Source organism: Pipistrellus hanaki (genome assembly GCF_964339955.1).
Source record: "Pipistrellus hanaki genome assembly, chromosome: 7".
NCBI lineage: Eukaryota > Metazoa > Chordata > Mammalia > Chiroptera > Vespertilionidae > Pipistrellus > Pipistrellus hanaki.
The window spans coordinates 4238813-4257358 of NC_140509.1; the positions used below are offsets into that span (position 1 = coordinate 4238813).

The 18546-nt window shown below is 49.1% G+C and overlaps 1 pseudogene across 1 annotated transcript; it reads right to left on the minus strand.

Annotated features, from left to right (window-relative positions):
* Positions 1 to 1252: 1252 nt before the first annotated feature.
* Positions 1253 to 15363, minus strand: LOC311625671 (HLA class II histocompatibility antigen, DP alpha 1 chain-like; annotated as a pseudogene). The gene is made up of 5 exons: positions 15358 to 15363; positions 15070 to 15151; positions 2444 to 2688; positions 1861 to 2131; positions 1253 to 1401 (listed from the first exon to the last, which is right to left on the minus strand). The product of its transcript is annotated as an HLA class II histocompatibility antigen, DP alpha 1 chain-like (transcript).
* Positions 15364 to 18546: the final 3183 nt, after the last annotated feature.

The window sequence follows — 18546 nt, forward strand, 5'->3', positions numbered from 1 at the left end:
CAAACAGCGGGTTAGGACACCCCGTGGGCACTGACCCTCTTCCTCTCTCGCCCCCTTCCCTGCCTCCCCTTCCCTGCCTCCTCCCTTCCCTGCCTCCCCTGCTTCCCTGCCTCCCGCCCCCTTCTCTGCCTTCCTCCCACTTCCCTGCCTCCTGCCCAGGGTGGCAGTGGGGGTCCCAGCAGGTGTTGCTGCCGCAGGGCAGGCGGGTGAGAAGCCAGGCGCCCAGGGAGAGCCCTTCTCCCTCTCCAGCTCTCCCCAGACGGCGATGCCCACCAGTGAGACCAGTGGACAGAGGCGGGTGGAGAGGGAGGAGGGCGAGACACTGAGAGGCTGCCCTTAGGGGCTCCAAGGACCATCTACACTGCGGCCAGCGGGCACCGTGCTGCTGCCTCCTCCCGAAGCCGCTCCCTCTGGGATGAAAGCTCTCACCGCTCCTGCCTCTGCGGCCTGAGCCCACGCTGCGCAGCGAGGAGGTGCCCTGGTCCCCGTGCCTGCTCCCGCCGCTGGTCAGAGCCGCTGGTCAGGGCCGCTGGGCGCCCGCACAGACCTTTCCCAGCACCTGCGCCAGCACCCCAGGGGGCCTGGCCGATCACACGCCGCCTCTCAGTGGTCCCCCTGGAAGCCACATCACTGCCTACACTTCCCCAAGCACACCACGTGGCTGCACCAGCTCCAGATGAGATGCCATCTTCGAAGCAGAAAGTATTCAGTGGGTACCTACTGCTTACGTAATAAGTTACTCTCTTATAAGAGACGTGTGCTAAGCACCCACTGTGTGCCAGGAGCTGTGCATTATGGGTAAAAGAAGCTCCACTTCCTGAAAAGCTTTAAGTGTGTGCTGCTCAAACGAGAGCCTCTGGGGTGCTGGCAGCGTTTGCTCTCCTGGCGAGAACTTACTGGTCACGGCCGTGCTGATACTCACGGGTGCACATCCATGTCGTGTGTTTTCTACATGTCTGACACCCAGAACCAAAGTGGATCCATCACCTGCCAGGAGCCCTTGCCAAACTCCACTCACGAGCAACTCCTGTGAGCCCTGAGCTGCCCCACACACACACCCGCCCAGCCCAGGCGACCGGCTGGCGCCTCTGCCGCAGTCCGGCCGGCAGCCCGCAGACACAGCCATTTCTCCTCTCCAGAGCCCGCCGCGGGGCTGGCTGCTACGTGCCTGGGGCAGCGGGCCCTGGTGCAGGACACACACCCCCAGCGCCCGCCTCCCCTTTCCACTGAGCCCCTGCCCGCCCCCGGGGACTCACAGGGGCCCCTGTACCCGGGGACTGTCAGGCCACCTGCTCCTCAGGGCGATGGACACGGCCACAATCCCCACCAGGCCCACCAGCAGGCCCAGGGCACACACCACCATCTCCGCTGTCTCGGGCACCTGGGTGGGCTCCTGGGCCTCTGGGCACACAGGAAAGATGAAGTCAGAGGTGTGGAGAGCAGGAGCAGGCCTTGGGCGTGGGCTTTAAGGGGCCCTGGCTGGTGTGCCCAGCGGTTAGAGTGCCGTCCGGCGCACCGGAGCGCCTCAGGTTCCATGCCTAGTCACGGCACATGCCTGGGTGGCGGCTTCATTCCCGCCCACCCCCCGTCGGGCGCGTGCAGGAGGCAGCCAGGCTCAGTGTCTGTCTCACATCGATATTTCTCTCTCCCCCTCCCTCCCACGCTCTCTGAAAAGCAATGGGAAAAAATACCCTCATGTGAGAATTGAAAAAAAAAAAAAGAGTTAGAACCCATGAGATGGTGACTGGGCAGATTGACGATACGCCACGGGATTGAGGAAAGCCAGAGAGCAGGTGCGGAGGCGAGGGGGTGCTGGGCCAGAGACGGTGCAGGGACGGTGTTGCGGGTGCGGCCCCGTACCCCAGTGCCCGAGGGGCGGCCCGGCCCGGCCCCAGTGCTCCACCCGGCAGGCGTAGACGTCCAGGCCGAGGGCACGAAGGTCAGGTAGTGGAACCTGAACTCCGCGCTGGGCGGGAAGATGTCTCGGCCACGCCCTCCGTCACCGCCCGCCCGTTGCGCAGCCAGGTCACGTTGAGCGCGGGCGGGAAGAACTTGTCCACGTGGCAGATGAGGGTGTTGGGCTGGCCCAGCTCCACGGGCTCCTTGAGAAACACCGTCACCTCGGGGGGCTCTGAGGGGGACAGCCCTGGTGAGCCTGGGCCTCCGGCTGCCTCTAAGGGTCCACCTGGGGCCCAGTTTTCTCCAGTTAGGGGTCACCCTCTCAGGCCCCCCCCCCCCCCCCCCCCGCGTACCCCCAGGGCGCCCAGGTCAGAGTCACGGCTTCTTGTGCCCCTGACCCGGCTGCCCTCAGCCCAGCCTCTTCCTCGAATAGGAGGGCAGTGCCTCCTCTGACCCTCTGGATGCTGCCCCCTCACGGGGCCACCACGAGTGGGCTCCGGGCCCCCCACCTGCCGGGCTGAGGGATGAGCAAGGGTAAGAGTACCATTCGTGGCGCTGGTGTAGTTGGCCCGCTGGCTCAGGGTGTCCAGGTTCTTTCTTGCCATGGCGATGTCAGCAAGCCCCTCCGAGCATCGTAGTCAAAGGTGTGGATAAACTCCGGCAGCCTCCAGACCGTCTCCTTCCTGTCCAGGTCTACGTAGAACTGCTCGTCCCCGTCAGACTGGAACATGTACTCCCCAGACGGGCTGTGCGTCTGCACAAACTCCGCATACGTTGACACATGGTCGGCTGCAGGCAGTGCAAGGAGGGAGGTTGGCAGACGGGTGAATAAGTAGGAAAAGTAAACAGAGCACAGAAAGCCAGCAGATAAAGGAAGATTACTGGGAACATGAAGGAGTAACACAGAACACATGAAGTGCACAATGAAAGAAGAGAACTGGGGAAAACAATGAGAGAAATTACTATCTAAAATTCAGGTTCTTGCCCTAACCGGTTTGATTCAGTGGATAGAGCGTCGGCCTGCGGACTCAAGGGTCCCAGGTTCAATTCTGGTCAAGGGCACGTACCTTGGTTGCGAGCACATTCCCCATGGGGAGTGTGCAAGAGGCAGCTGGTTGATGTTTCTCTCTCATCGATGTTTCTAATTCTCTATTCCTTTCCCTTCCTCTCTGTAAAAAATCAATAAAATAGCCTAAACTGGTTTGGCTTAGTGGATAGAGCGTCGGTCTGCAGACTGAAAGGTCCCAGGTTCGATTCTGTCAAGAGCATGTACATTAGTTGCGGACACATCCCCGGTAAGGGGTGTGCAGGAGGCAGCTGATCGATGTTTCTCTCTCATCGATGTTTCTAGCTTTCTATCCCTCTCCCTTCCTCTCTGTTAAAAATCAATAAAATATATTTTTTTTAAATCAATAAAATATATTTTAAAAAATAAAATAAAATTCGGGTTGTTTCTCTTGTTCCTGAAGACTTAAGCATTGGGTTCTTTTTCTTTTTGCTCTTTTGATTGGGTGTTTTTTTGCTTCCTCATATTTCAAATTGTTGATTTTATTCTCAGAAACCTCTACTCTACTGTAAGTCCTTCTCGGTTGCCAGTTCGATTCCCAGTCAGGGTACATGCCTGGGTGTGGAGCTGATTTCTGGCAGCTGATCGATGTTTCTCGCTCTCTACAGGACACCTACTACACAAGACCACTCTACCAACTCAAGAGGACATAGCAACTCTACCCAATACATAGAAACAAACACAGGGAGGCAGCCAAAATGCAGAGGCAAAGAAACAGGTCACAAATGAAAGAAATGGAAGCAAGCAAACTACTGAATACAGAGTACAAAACAATGCTTATAAAGTTACTCAGTGATTTTTTTAAATATATTTTTTATTGATTTTACACAGAGAGGAATTGAGAGGGATAGAGAGTTAGAAACGTCGATGAGAGAGAAACATCGACCAGCTGCCTCTTGCCCACCCCCGACTGGGGATGTGCCCGCAACCAACGTACATGCCCTTGACCAGAATCGAACCCGGACCTTTCAGTCCGTAGGCCGACGCTCTATCCACTGAGCCAAACCGGTTTCGGCAAGTTATTCAGTGATCTTAATGTGAGCTTCAAGGAACATGTGAGCTTCAAGGGACTTAGTGAGACTTTTAGGATCTTAGTGAGAATGTCAAAGAAATGAAAAGTGACCAGTTAGAAATTAAGCATACACTAACTGAAATAAAGAATAATTTACAGTAGAGTAGAGGTTTCTGAGAATCAAATCAATTTGAAATATGAGGAAGCAAAAAAAACACCCAATCAAAAGAGCAAAAAGAAAAAATAATCCAAAAATATGAAGATAGTGTAAGGAGCCTCTGGGACAACTTCAAGCATACCAAAATTCACATTATGGGGGGAGTGGCAGAAAATATTCAAAGTGATGAATAGCAAGAAACTATAACCAAGATTACTCTACCCAGCCAAACTATCATTTAGAACTGAAGGTCAGATAAAGAACTTCACAGACAAGAAAAAGCTAAAGAAGTTCATCACCACCAAACCAGTATTACATGAAATGTCAAAGGGTGTTCTTTAATAAGAGGAAGAAGAAGAAAAAGAAGAACAAAAATATGAACAATACAATGGCAATAAATACATATCTATCAACAATTGAATCTAAAAATTAAAAAAAAAAAAAAAAAAGGAAATCTAATGAACAGAATACATTGGTGAATAAAATAGAATCAGAGGCATGGAAATGGAACAGACTGGTGAAGGAGGTGGTGTCGGGGGGCGGGAAGAGAGTAAACAAAGATCTTATATGCATATATGCATTACCTATGGACACTGACAACAGGGTTTCGAAGACCTGGGGCAGGGCAGGAACCGGGTGGAGGGAGGCAATGGGGAAGAGGAGGGGGGACATCTGTAATACTCTCAACAATAAAGATTTTTAAAAATAAGAAAAAGGCCAAAACCGGTTTGGCTCAGTGGATAGAGTGTCAGCCTGCGGACTCAAAGGTCCCAGGTTCGATTCCGGTCAAGGGCATGTACCCAGTAGGGGGTGTGCAGGAGGCAGCTGACTAATGTTTCTCTCTCATTGATGTTTCTAGCTCTCTATCCCTCTCCCTTCCTCTCTGTAAAATAAATTAATAAAATATATTTTAAAAATAAAAATTTAAAAAATTTAAAAAGGTAGGTTATGTAATTTTGTTCATAATAAGGCAGGATAGTAAGAAGCTAGAAAAATTCCCAGGCAAATGGAATGGGGAAACTGAGATAAGATAATTAAATAAGACCAAACAATTTGAACAACTTATAGCCAGCTAGTGAATCTGAGGACCTTACCTTCCCCAACCAAGAACACTTGAGAGAAAACGGTGTATACCAGAGAATACATAGCTTGTCACCCAGAGATAGAGGACGGAGATCTAATTAACGCCATCTGTGCCAGCCAAACCCAAGGACAGATGAAGTCAGGAAACAAATGATAAAAGCCTGATTAGAGCCAGACAAACCCAAGATAAAAATAAAACAGTAAAACAAACCAAAGAATAATCCCAGACTCCTTATCAGCTCATTTTGATGCATCAGCATATTAAAAACGCACATGGAAAGCTGATGAATATTCTGCTGAAACCCTCCCTCAGATTCTCACCTGCAGAAGAGAGAGAAAAAAGGTGCCCAGAGTATGCCCATGCCCTTTCTTGGGCATGAACTTTTTACTTTCTTTCTCCTAAAATCTAAGGGTTCCCAGGAGACTTGCAACCAGGGGAGAAATGGGCAGCAGCAGCTTGTCCTGGACTAACCCCTGATTCTGTCTCCAAGGCCCCTTTTCTCTGATTTTCTTTTAATTAATTAATTATTTTAAAATATTTATTGTTGAGAGTATTACAGATCTTTTTTCACCCCATTGTCCCCCTCTACGTGGTTCCCACCCCACCCGAGACCTTCACGACCCTGTTCTCTGTTCCCATAGGTAAGGCCTATATGCATATAAGACCTTTGGTTTATCTTTCCCACCCACCCCCAATTTCCCCTCCCCCTGAGACTCATCAGTCTATTCCATTTCCATGCCTCTGATTCTATTTTATTCATCAGTTTAATTTGTTCATTAGATTTCTTGTTCATTCTTTTGATTTTTAGGTATGTATTTATTGCTATTTTATTGTTCATGTTTTGTTTTGTTTTTCTTCTCTTCCTCCTTTTTTTTTTTTTCTTTTTTTTTTTTTAAATAAGTTTTTATTTTTCATATTATTACAAATGTTCCTTCCCCCCCCCCCACCATTGCTCTCCTCCACCAGGTTCCCACCCCACCCTCTGCCCTTTCCCCTCTCCCCATTGTCCTCATCCATAGGTGCACAGTTTATGTTCAGTCTCTTCCCACGCCCCCCTCTCCCCTTTTCCCCAAGAATCGTCAGTTCACTCCCCTTCCATACCTCTGATTCTATTATATTCAACAGTTAATATTGTTCATCAGATTTTTTTAATTTCCTTGGTTTTTAGATTCACTTGTTGATAGTTACGTATTTGTTGTTCATAATTTTTATCTTTGTTTACTTTCTCTTCTGAAAGAACCCCCTTCAGCAATTCATATAATTCTGGTTTGGTGGTGATGAACTCCTTTAGCTTTTTTTTATTAGTGAAGCTCTTTATCTGGCCTTCGATTCTGAGTGATAGCTTTGCTGGGTAGCTTATTTTTGGCTGTAGGTTCTTGCTATTCATCACCTTGAATATTTCTTGCCATTCCCTTCTGGCCTGCATGGTTTCTGTTGAGAAGTCAGCTGACAATCGTATAGGTGCTCCTTTATAAGTTACTACCTTCTTTGCTCTTGCTTCTTTTAGTATTCTCTCTTTATCTTTTGCTCTTGGAATTTTAATAATGATGTGTCTCGGTGTGGTCCTCTTTGGATTCCTTTTGTTTGGAGTTCTGTGCGCTTCCTGGACTTGTAAGTCAAATTCTTTCACCAGGTGGGGGAAGTTTTCTGTCACTATTTCTTTCAGTATGTTTTCGATATCTTGCTCTCTCTCATCTTCTGGAACCCCCATAATTCTGATGTTGGTTCGCTTGAAGTTGTCCCAGAGGTTTCTTACATTATCTTCAATTTTCTGGATTCTCTTGCCTTCTAGCTTCTGTGGAGGAGTGTCTTCTGGCTCTTCATGTTCCAAATCTTTGACTTGATTCTTGCGATCTTCCATTCTGTTTTTAGGACTCTGTAAAATATTTTTTATTTCAGACAATGTATTCTTTATTTCTTGTTGATCTCTTATCATTTCTTGTTGACTCCTTATTAATTCTAGTTGATCTCTTTTCATATCCTCATAGGCCTTATCCATCTTTTCTAGGAAATTCTTGAAAAACCTTATAAGCGTAGATTTGAACTCTATATCCAGACGCTTTTTGTCCTCCATTTCTTTCGTTTGTGATCTATTTTGTTGTCGCATTTCGCAGTCACAGATGGGACGGGGTTTCAGGGTGGAGCCTGCAGCTTTGGCTTCAGTCAGCCCCGCCCTATGCGGGTCCTTCAGTGCTCGCTGCCGGCGCCTCTGAGAGAAAGGTGCCCTCGATTTTCGCCTGCTGCCAAACAGTCTATGCTCTCCCACAATGAGCCCAGTATTGGGGTTCAGTTCAGTTGGAAGTGGAGTTGGAGGTGGCGTTCACAGCAGTCTGGAGCTCCAGTCTCCTTCCCGTCAGGGCAATCCCGCGGCACAGCCGACCGTCCCTTCTCTGGGGGCAGTGTGCGCGCCTCTGGGACCTCCTTTCGCCGCTTCCCCAGGTTCTGCCTTACAGCCCAGCTCCCTCTGGCTGAGCCTGAGTCCCCAGGGTCTGGCCCAGAACTGGGGTTCAGAGCAGTCGGGGGCCCAGCACAGTCGGAGTTTTATCTCCTTCCCGCTAGGGAACGCCCGCCAGGCACTCGGCCTCCCTCCTCTCCGGCTCCGTCCTCTTCGCGTGCGCCGCGTGTCTCCGTACCTTAGGCTTTTACAGCTCCTCCGCGCTTCCTTCTGGTTTTCTCCTTGCTTCTTGTTGTAGGATTTCCAGTCAGTCGACTTTCCTGTAGTTCTGGGTAATGTCCATTTTATATTTTAGTTGTATTTTATTAAAATTGTTGTGTGCGGCTGCTGCTAGTTGCCTACCCGAGCAGCCATCTTGGATTCTCCCCTCCTTTTTTTTTTTTTTTTTTTAAGAGAATTTGAATCACAGTTGCACATTCTAAGGCAAAGAATCCAGTGGAGTATTTTAATTTGTTTATTTCTTGTTGTTGTTAATCCTCACCTGAGGATATTATTCCATTAATTTTTAGGGAGGGTGGAAGAGAAACAATGTGAGATAAACTCATGGATTGGTTGCCTCCTGCATGTGCCATGACCAGGGCCCGAGCTGTGAAGGAGCCTGCAACCCAGGTATGTGCCCTTGACTAGAATCAAACCCGGGACCCTTCTTTCTCTTCTTAAAGAATACCCTTCAACATTTCTTATATTATTGGTTTGATGGTGGTGAAATCCTTTAGCTTTTTCTTGTCTGTGAAGCTCTTTATCTGACCTTCAGTTCTAAATGATAGCTTTGCTGAGTAGAGTAATCTTGGTTGTAGGTCCTTGCTATTCATCACTTTGTCTATTTTTTTTGCCATTCCCACATTTTTTTTAAATATATTTTATTAATTTTCCACAGAGAGGAAGGGAGAGGGATAGAGAGCTAGAAATGTCGATGAGAGAGAATCATTGACCAGCTGCCTCCTGCACACCTCCTATCAAGGATGTGCCCACAACCAAAGTACATGCCCTTGACCGGAATTGAACCTGGGACCTTTCAGTCTGCAGACCGACGCTCTGTCCACTGAGCCAAACCAGTTTTGGCCATTCCCACATTTCTATTGCTAAATCAGCTGACAGTCCTATCGGTGCTCTCTTGAAATAACTAACACCTTCCCTCTTTCTGCTTTTAAGATTCTCTCTTTGTCTTTAACTCTTAGTATTTTAATTATGATGAGTCTTGGTATGGTCCTCTTTGAGTTCCTCTTGTTTGGGACTCTCTGTGCTTCCTAGATTTGTAAGTATATTTCTTTCACCAGGTAGGGGAAGTTTCCTGTCATTATTTCATCAAATAAGTTTTCAATATCTTGCTCTCTCTCTTCTCTTTATGACACTCCCATAATGCAAATGTTGATACATTTGAAGTTATCCCAGAGGCTCCTTACACTATCTTCATGTTTTTGGATTCTTTGGGGAATTTTTTTTGCTCTTCTGATTGGGTATTTTTTGCTTCCTCATATTCCAAATTTTTTATTTGATTCTCAGAATCCTCTACTGTTGTATTCCTGTAAATTATTCTTTATTTCAGTTAGTGTATGCTTAATTTTTGACAGGTCCTTCTCTGTGTCTTTGACATTCTCACTAAGATCCTGAAAGTTTCACTAAGTCCCTTGATGCTCTCATTAATTCTCTTGAAGGTCTCATTAAATCCCTTGAAACTTTCATTAAGATCCTTAAGTAACCTTTTAAACATTGTTTTGAACTCTGTATCTGTAGTTTTCTTGCTTCCATTTCATTTAGTTCCTTTTCTGGAGAGTTTTTCCATTTCTTTAATTTGTGACATGTTTCTTTGTCTTTGCATTTTGGCTGCTTCTTTTTGTTTGTTTCTATATATTCAATGTAGGGCTGCTATGTCTCCTGGAGTTGATAGCGTGGTCTTGTGCAGTAGGTGTCCTGTAGAGCCCAGTAGCTCAGCCTCCCTAGTCACCTGATCTGGCACTTTAGGTGTGCCCTGTGTGGGCTGTGTGCACAGGCTTGTAGTTGAGTCTTTTTTGTTTCGTTTTGTTTTTATTGGTTTCAGAAAGGAGGGAAGAGGGAGAGAGAGCTAGAAGCATCAATGATGAGAGAGAATCATTGATTGGCTGCCTTCTGCCCACCACCAACTAGAAATCAAGCCCACAACCCAGGCATGTACCCTTGAGTGGAATTGAACCCAGGATCCCTCAGTCCACAGTCTGATGCTCTATCCACTGAGCCAAACCAGTTAGGGTGTAATTGAGTCTTGATTGCTGTTGGCATCGCTGGGAGGAATTGACCTCCTGGCCAATTGGCCATGAGGACCAGCTGCAGCTATGGTGGAAGAGCTGCTGTGCAGGAGACACCCCTATGGATCAGGACTTGCTTCAGGGGAGCTTTGGTGCTCACTGAGTCTGCCCCTTGTGTGTGTTGCTTGTGGATGTGTAGAGTTGTAATATGGTATGGTCTGAAGCAGGCTGCACTGGCTCTTAGGTCTCCAGGGAGGTGCAAAGTCAGCCAATACCTGGGGCACCTGGCAGGAGCTACAGAGCATCCTGCAGATGGTTGCTACTTGCATTGGGGTAGGACAGTGGTTGGCAAACCGTGGCTTGGGAGCCACATGCGGCTCTTTGGCCCTTTGAGTGTGGCTCTTCCACAAAATATCATGCTCTTCCACAAAATATCACGTGCAGACGTGCACATACAGTGCGATTGAAACTTCGTGGCCCAAGCGCAGAAGTTGGTTTTTGGCCTGGACGAGTCTATTTTGTTTGTTGTTGTTTTTTGTTTGTTTTTAATAAGTTTTTATTGTTCATATTATTACAAATGTTCCTTTCCCCCCACCCCACCATTGCTCTCCTCCACCAGGTTTCCACCCCACCCTCTGCCTTTTCCCCACTCCCCATTGTCCTCATCCATAGGTGCACAGTTTATGTTCAGTCTCTTCCCACATCCTCCTCTCCCCTTTTCCCCAAGAATAGTCAGTTCACTCCCCTTCCATACCTCTGATTCTATTATATTCAACAGTTACTATTGTTCATCAGATTTTTTTTAATTTCCTTGATTTTTATATTCACTTGTTGATAGTTACGTATTTGTTGTTGGATGAGTCTATTTTGAAGAAGTGAAGTTAGAAAACTCAAGGGGACAAAGAGCCTCATGTGGCTTGCAAGACGCAGTTTGCTGACCACGGGGCTAGGAAGTGCCCAAGGGAGACCCAGCTATGAGGCCAGGCTGGTGTTGGGTCCTGGGCCTTTTATTGATAGGTTTGGGACATGCTGACTCCAGCTGCTGTTTGTTTAAGAGATTTTACCAAAGTCTGAAGCCTGAGCTAGAACAGGCCATTCATATGGAAAAGCTGCTGCAAACAGCTTGGGTGGGGCTGCAAATTGGATGGAGTGGGGTCCCAGGGCAGAGCAAACAGTGTGAGCCATGCTGATGGAAACTCAGATATGGCTGCCTGTGAGCTCAGTGACGGGAGAGGTCCCAGCACAGGAACAATGACTCCTGTGAGCACTCCTCTCTGGGAGAAAGCCGCCCCCAAGTTTCTACCCCAATGCCAGACAGTCCAGTTCCTCCCCGTATGCTCCCAGGTTCCCCCAAAGATGACACCAGGCTCTGGGGCTCAGAGGAAGCGAGACTGTGTAAGTTCGTATGCGGGTCCCTTAATAGGAACACCTAGGACTTCAGCAGCCTCTATGTTACTCAGCCATAATCCCCTCTGGTTTTCAGTCTCCAAAGTTATAGGAACTTCTCTTCCTAGCCCTGGAAGCTTGGGCTGGGGGTCTGGTGTGGGGCTGGGACTTCCTGCTTCTCCTGGGAGGCCTCGGAGATATCCGCCCTCCGGATTAAAAACACAAAACATACAACTCTGCAAGTGAGTGTTGGACAAGCCCGTTCTGCAGCTCTGCCCCTCCTCCCAGCGTCAGTGTGCTTTCTTCTTTAGTTCTCTAGTTGTAGGACTTCCATTCAGCCATCTTTCGGGCGGTTCTGCATGACGGTTGTTCTGCATTTTAGTTACAATTTTGATGTGGTTGTGGGAAGTACAGGCATTACCTATGCGGCCATCTGGGTTCTCCTCTCTGATTTTCCAGTGAGCTGACAGCAGCCCCACCTTGACTTAGCTCTTTCACTGTGACTGTGACTTCCCAGTGAGCCAACGGCAGCCACTTCTCGGCTCACTTCTTCCCTGTAACGTTTCTAGAAAACCAAAGCAGCCCAGCCTTGGCTCTCTCCGTTGCTTCTCCTACGCCAAGTCCTCCCTTTGTTCCCAGCATTAATAAGCACACTCCCTGCATCACCTGGATTTGTGTTGTGAAATCTTCCTGCTCAAGTCAAGAACCCACACACACCCAGGGGCATAGCTCAGTGGTTCGTCGTCAACTTATGAACTAGGACAGTGGTCGGCAAACTCATTCGTCAACAGAGCCAAGTATCAACAGTACAACGACTGAAATTTCTTTTGAGAGTCAAATTTTTTAAACTTCTTCTAACGCCACTGCTTCAAAATAGACCCAGGTCGTGGTATTTTATGGAAGAGCCACACTCAAGGAGCCAAAGAGCCGCATGTGGCTCAAGAGCTGCAATTTGCCGACCACAGAAGTAGGAGGTTACTGTTCAAATCCCAATCAGGGCACATGCCCAGGTTGTGAGATCGATCCCCAGTGTGGGCATGCAAGAGGCAGCTGATCAATGATTCTCTCTCATCATTGATGTTTCTATCTCTTTCCCACTCCCTTCCTCGCTGAAATCAATAAAAATATATTTTAAATAAAAAAAGAGCCCACACACTACACCCCCATCTGAGGTAGACCCTCTCTGGGCCTGGGCCCTGTTCAGTAACAAAAACACTTTTATATTAGGCATATTAAAATTAAAACTATTAATATTCATACGACATTCACAAATTTTCTTGTTGAATTTGTGGCTAAGTATAGTTTCAATTGGAAATAAAAATTGTTGCATTTAAAATATCTATGGGATATTTTCTGGCAACAGGAAAATCTATTATTCTTACAGTAAAACAATAAAAGTGACAGCGTTTGGGGTTAAGAGAGACAGAGGGACTCAGGGGAAATGACACTACGGGGTTCAGTGGCCTAGCTCCCTAGTTAAAGATTCCCACTCACCGCTCCAATACGTGGGGAACAATTCTCTCTTTCGATGCTCCTGGTGGCAGGACTCATGGTCAGTGAAAGAATTCACTGGATTTAGTGGCTAGAGAACTGCTCACCTACAGAGAAGGAGAGAAACAGCACAGACTGGCCGAATGGATGAGTCTGTCCACCTTAGGATGTTTCATCTTTATCATTTTCACAAATTCTTAAAGCTGAAGTTCTGTGCATTTTAAAGCAAGCATGTTAATTTTCATTCAGTAAAAGAGAGAGAGTGAGAGAGAGAAAACAAAACCTCAGAACATTTGTTGTGCAGCTCCACTCCCCAGGGACTAAGGAGACAACTCAGAAGACGTGGTCCTTGTCCTCTGCTGCTGGGAATCCAAAGGATGAGGAAGACGGAGAAAAGCCGTCGCTGGGCACACAGACCAGTGCTGAGGCACACGGGCACACAGCTGCTGCCATGGAGCAAGCGGGGAGCATCCGCGGCAAATGAGAAATGAGCAGGGCTGCTGGGGCTGGTGTCACCGGGTTAGGGACGCAGAGAACAGGCAATGGCATCGCCCAGCAGGAGACAGGGCTCGGGAGTGGAGAGGTGAGAAAGCCTGGAGAAGTTCAGGGTCGGTGTGAGGGGCGCATGGTGGCCTGGCCTGTGTGCTGAGCAGCGTTTGGGCTGATTCCACAGCCCCTGGGAAGTGATGGAAAGCTCTCAATCAAGAGAGTGACGTGGCCCTGGCCAGTTTGCTCAGTGGATAGAGTGTTGGCCTGCAGGCTGAAGGGTTCCAGGTTCGATGCCGGTCAAGGGCACATGTCCGGGTTGAGGGCTCAATCCCCAGTGTGGAGTGTGCAGGAGGCAACTGAGCAATGTTTCTCTCTCATCATTGACGTTTCTATCTCACCCTCCCCGTTTCCCTTCCTCTCTAAAATCAATAAAATATATTTAAAGAGAGAGAGAGACATGGTCAGCTTTGTACTAGGAGGTGACAGCAGTGGGGAAGATGAACTGAGGGAGGCCATGTGAAAGCAAGAGCAGTAGGACAATCAGGTGAGAAGTGGCCAGGTGGTGGTGCAGGAACACAGGGGAGGAGGAGAGAAGGCGGGTCGGAAGGGCATAGGAAATGAGATCCCCCGGGGATCAGTAAGTGACAGATGGGAGGAGGGATAGGAAGGCCCAAGAGTGAAGAACTGAGGCATCTGACAAGGCAATGAGGGGAAGGACATGACTGAGAGACAAGAAAGTGTTCTGTTTGGGACAGGCTGAGTTTGAATTCCCAGGGGACAGCATGGCGTGGGTTTGAGGGAGGCTGAAACAAGTGGGTGGGTCTTGGGCTAGACTGGGTTAGACTGGGCTGGACTGGGTTAGACTGGGTTAGACTGGGCTAGGAGCCCTCTGGCAGGAGAAGTTATACGTTTGGATTGGGTCACCCAAGAAAGGTACAGGAAGTCCTAACAGCAGGGTCTGGGTGTGCGGTCCCATGTCCTGGCAACGTGGACATTTTTAAAAGGCTGAATAGGCCGAAACCAGTTTGGCTCAGTGGATAGAGCGTCGGCCTGCAGACTGAAAGGTCCCAGGTTCGATTCCGGTCAGGGGCATGTACATTGATTGCGGGTATGACCAGTGCAGGAGGCAGCTGGTCAATGTTTCTCTCTCATCGACATTTCTATCTCTCTATCCCTCTCCCTTCCTCTCTGTGGAAAATCAATAAAAAATATATTTTTTTTAAATAAAATAAATAAAAATAAATAAACAAAAGGCCGAACAGGATAGGCTTAAAGGGTAGGAAGAAAAGAAGTGTGCTCATAAGAGACGGGGAACGAGAGAAAAGTTCTAGGAAGGCAGAAGTGGTCTCTGCACACATGACTAACCACACAGGTAAGGTGCACGGAGAAGTGGTGCTGGTTTGTTGTTCGGAGGCCACCAGTGGGCAGACATGGCAGACTCCTGTTTAAAGATATTTTCCTTGGAAATGTGAGAGAGTCAGACAGAGACAAAGACAAAGACAGAGACAGAGACAGAGACAGAGACAGAGACAGAGACAGACTGTCCGGAGGAGGATGCAGAACTGTGGCTCTTCCGTCATCAATGCTGTGACGTGAGGCTCAGGAGACATTTATTAATCCCCTTGAGCCTCCGTCTTTCTAAAATGAGAATAATAAGCGCCTTCCTGAAAAGGTGGTTGTGAAAATGAAGTGAGGTTTGGCACTTGGTAGGTGCTCATAGACTGTTATGGCTGTTGTTAGAAGGAGAGCAAGAAAAGATGACCTCGCACAAGAGGAGCCCCCACCCGCTCTGCCCACTGAGCACTCACCCCTGATGGCCCCAGTCCCCCAGGGGCTCAGCAGGACAGCCAGGGCGACAGCCGGCAGGAGCATGGCTCTGGTCTGGCTCCTCTGTGCTCAGGTGCCTCTGCAGTGGCCACCTGGGCCAGACAGCAAGGAGGAGGCGGCGGCAGGCGGGAGGGGCTGGCTCGGCGCTTCCGGCCCTCCCCCTGTGAGGGAGAGGGTGGGGAGGCAGCTGAGGGGCTCAGCCAACCAGACCAGGTGGGAAGGGGAAAGAAGACAGGCCTGCTGGGAGAGGCGTGGGGAGCTGTCAGGACCAGCATGTGGGACTGGAGCTAAGAGGAGGGCTGCTGGAAGGAGACATGAGCACTTCCTTTTATTTTTTATTGCTTGGTTGTTGTTAATCCTCACCTGAGGATATTTTTCCCATTGATTTTTTTTTAAAGAGAGAAGGAGGGGAAGAAGGAGAAAGAGGGAGAGGGAAAGAGAGAGAGAGAGAGAGAGAGAGAGAGAGAGAGAGAGAGAGAGAGAGAGAGAGATTGGTTGGTTGCCTCCCACACCAGGTACATGCCCTTGATGGGGAATCCAACCCTTGACCCTTCGGTGTGTGGGCCGATGCTCTAACCACTTAGCAAAGCAGCCTTCCTTTTGATGGAGTGCCTGGAAATGTCATTGAGGTTTACCATGAGTGTTTTTATTTGTAGTGATTTTTTGTGGTTTTTTTGCATGGATAATTTTTTTTCAGAATTTCACATTAAAATTAATGTCATGTTAAAATTAATTGATTGTTATCAAATGATATTATTTTTTATTATTTTATACCCTTGATAATTCTAGAAAAAGTCTTTGATTATTCCAGACATATAAAGAGAAAGCAATGTTTTATTGTTTAATTTCTAATTATTACTCTTATTTCTTCTTCATACAATACTGTGGTGGTATAAGTCACCTTTTTAAAAATCTTATTTTTAAGAATAATTTCTCTAATCATTTCACATTAAGTCTAATGGTATATCTTTCCTTTATATTCTCTGTTTTATTACAGAGAGGTTTGAAACTATAATAAAGGGGAATGGAGCTTCCATAAATTTCTCTGGTATTTATTGTAAAACTAGAGGCCCGGTGCATGAAAATTCATGCACTGGAGGGGGGTCCCTCAGCTTGGCCTGCCCTCTCTTACAGTCCAGGAGCCCTCAGGGGCAAGAGGTGACCAGGGGAAGGCAATGCCCCATCACACCTCTGCTGCTGCCACTGCCGGCAGCACAAGCCTCAGCAGCCCTGGTTACCTCAGCCTCGGGCAGCCCTGGGCGGCTGGGGGACTGAGGGTACTGGGCACTGCCACCTTGTGGCTGTGGGTGCCCCCATCTTTGAGGGTGTGGCAGTCAATTAGCATACTCCCTCCTTATTGGCTATGGGCATTGCCATCTTTGTGATGGTGTGACAGTCAATTTGCACATTCCCTCTTTATTATATAGGATAGTAGAGTTTCTATTATTGGACTAAACAATGTGTTGTATTGATTAAAGAGTTTGTGGGGGTCTGAACTAGCCTAGCATTGTAATAATTAACATTGCTTGATACCTTCCCATGGGCAAGGCTCTGTTTTAGAGAGGATCCCAATTAGTCCTCCAATAAACCAGCGGCATAGGCACCACAGAATTCTCCATCCTAGAGAGAGGAACGGAGTCCTGGTGCTCCAGCAGCTTGGCCCTGCTTCGGCCTGGGGGCAGGAGGCAGCCGGAGGGCTTCCCAGCGGGGAGGTTTCGAGCAGCCCCGAGTCTGACCCTGAGTCTGACCACTTCACCGGAACGTCCTGGTCCCAGCAGCAAACCCAACTCCAGTTATCAGATGTGCTTTCACTCAGTGTCGGCATTTTAATAAGGTCCTTAGTAAGCTGGTGGGGAATTAGATTCTTTTGTCATTTTCTCTCTGAAGTTTGTGCAGGGGGGAGGGGGGATGTTCACCTCATTTTAAGAACTATATGTAAATTAGTTTTGGGGGGTTATTTGGCATTAAAACTTTACCCCCCAAAATATATTGAATTGTGCTGAAACTGGTTTGGCTCAGTGGTAGAGCATCGGTCTGTGGACTGAGGGGTCCCGGGTTTGATTCCGGTCAGGGGCATGTGCGTTGGTTGTGGGCACATCCCCGGTGGGGGGTGTGCAGGAGGCGGCTGGTCGATGTTTCTCTCTCATCAACATTTCTGGCTCTCTATCTCTCTCCCTTCCACTCTGTAAAAAATCAATAAAATATTTTTTTAAAATCAACCTTTATTGTTCATATTATTACAAAGGTTCCTCATTTCTTCCCCCCTCCACTAGGTTCCCACCCCACCCACTGCCCCCTCCCTATCCCCCATTGTCCTCATCCATAGGTGCACAGTTTATGTTCAGTCTCTTCCTCCCTCTCTTTCCCTGATAGTAAATTCCTTTTCAGATAGTAAATCAGTTACTTAGCATTTTCTCATATCAATAATACCTCCACATGCCCAATGATACATTTCACACAAAAGACATTTCCAAATAGGTCAACCAGCCTCATCCAGGCACCACCCAAGGCACTCACAGATCAACACCCCAGCCCTATACTAACTCAACACATCCAGATCTAAGCCTTCAGCACTTGATTCAGCAGACCCTCAAGTTCCCACAAAAGTTTCCAGCCATGTCTGAGAGGCAGCCGTGGGGCAGGGGCAGGCGAGGAGCGAGCTGTTCCGGGCCTGGATGCTCCGGGCCTGGCCTCTGTTGCTCTGGATCGTTCCACAACCAGCTGCTCCGGGTCTGGTCACTGCCGCTCCTGACCTAGTTGCTCTGGACTTGGCTGCTGCTGCTCCAGGCCTGGCCGCACCCGACCTGGTTGCTCTGGGCCCAGCTGGTCCGGGCCTGGCCGCTCCGGGCCTGGCCGCTCCCAGCCTGGGAGCCACTGCTCCGGGCCTGGCTGCTCCCAGCCTGGCAGCTGCTGCTCCGGGCCTGGCCGCTCCTAGCCTGGAAGCCGCTGCTCTGGGCCTGGCCGCACCCAACCCGGCTGTTCTGGGCCTGGCCGCTCCCAGCCTGGCAGCTGCTGCTTCAGGCCTGGCCGCACCCGACCCGGCTGCTCTGGGCCTGGCCGCTCCCAGCCTGGCAGCTGCTGTTCTGGGCCTGGCCACACCCAACCCGGCTGCTCTGGGCCCGGCTGCCTCGGGCCCTGCCGCTCTGAGTCTGGCCGCTCCCAGCCTGGATGCTCCGGGCTTGGCTACTGCTGTTCTTGGCCTGGCTGCTCCCAACCCGGCTGCTCTGGGCCCGGCCACTCCGGGTCTGGGTGTTCCTGGACTGGCCACCCTGGGCTTGGCTGCCTCCGCCTCAGGCCTGGCTGCCACTGCCCCAGGTCTGGCTGCTCCAGTGCTGGCTGTTGTTGCTCTGGTTCTGGCTGCTGCTGCTCTGGGGCCTGGCCGTTGCTGCTCCAGGCCCGGTTGCCACTGCCTTGTGCCTGGGCACTCTAGGCCTGGCCGCCGCTGTTCCAACATTCTG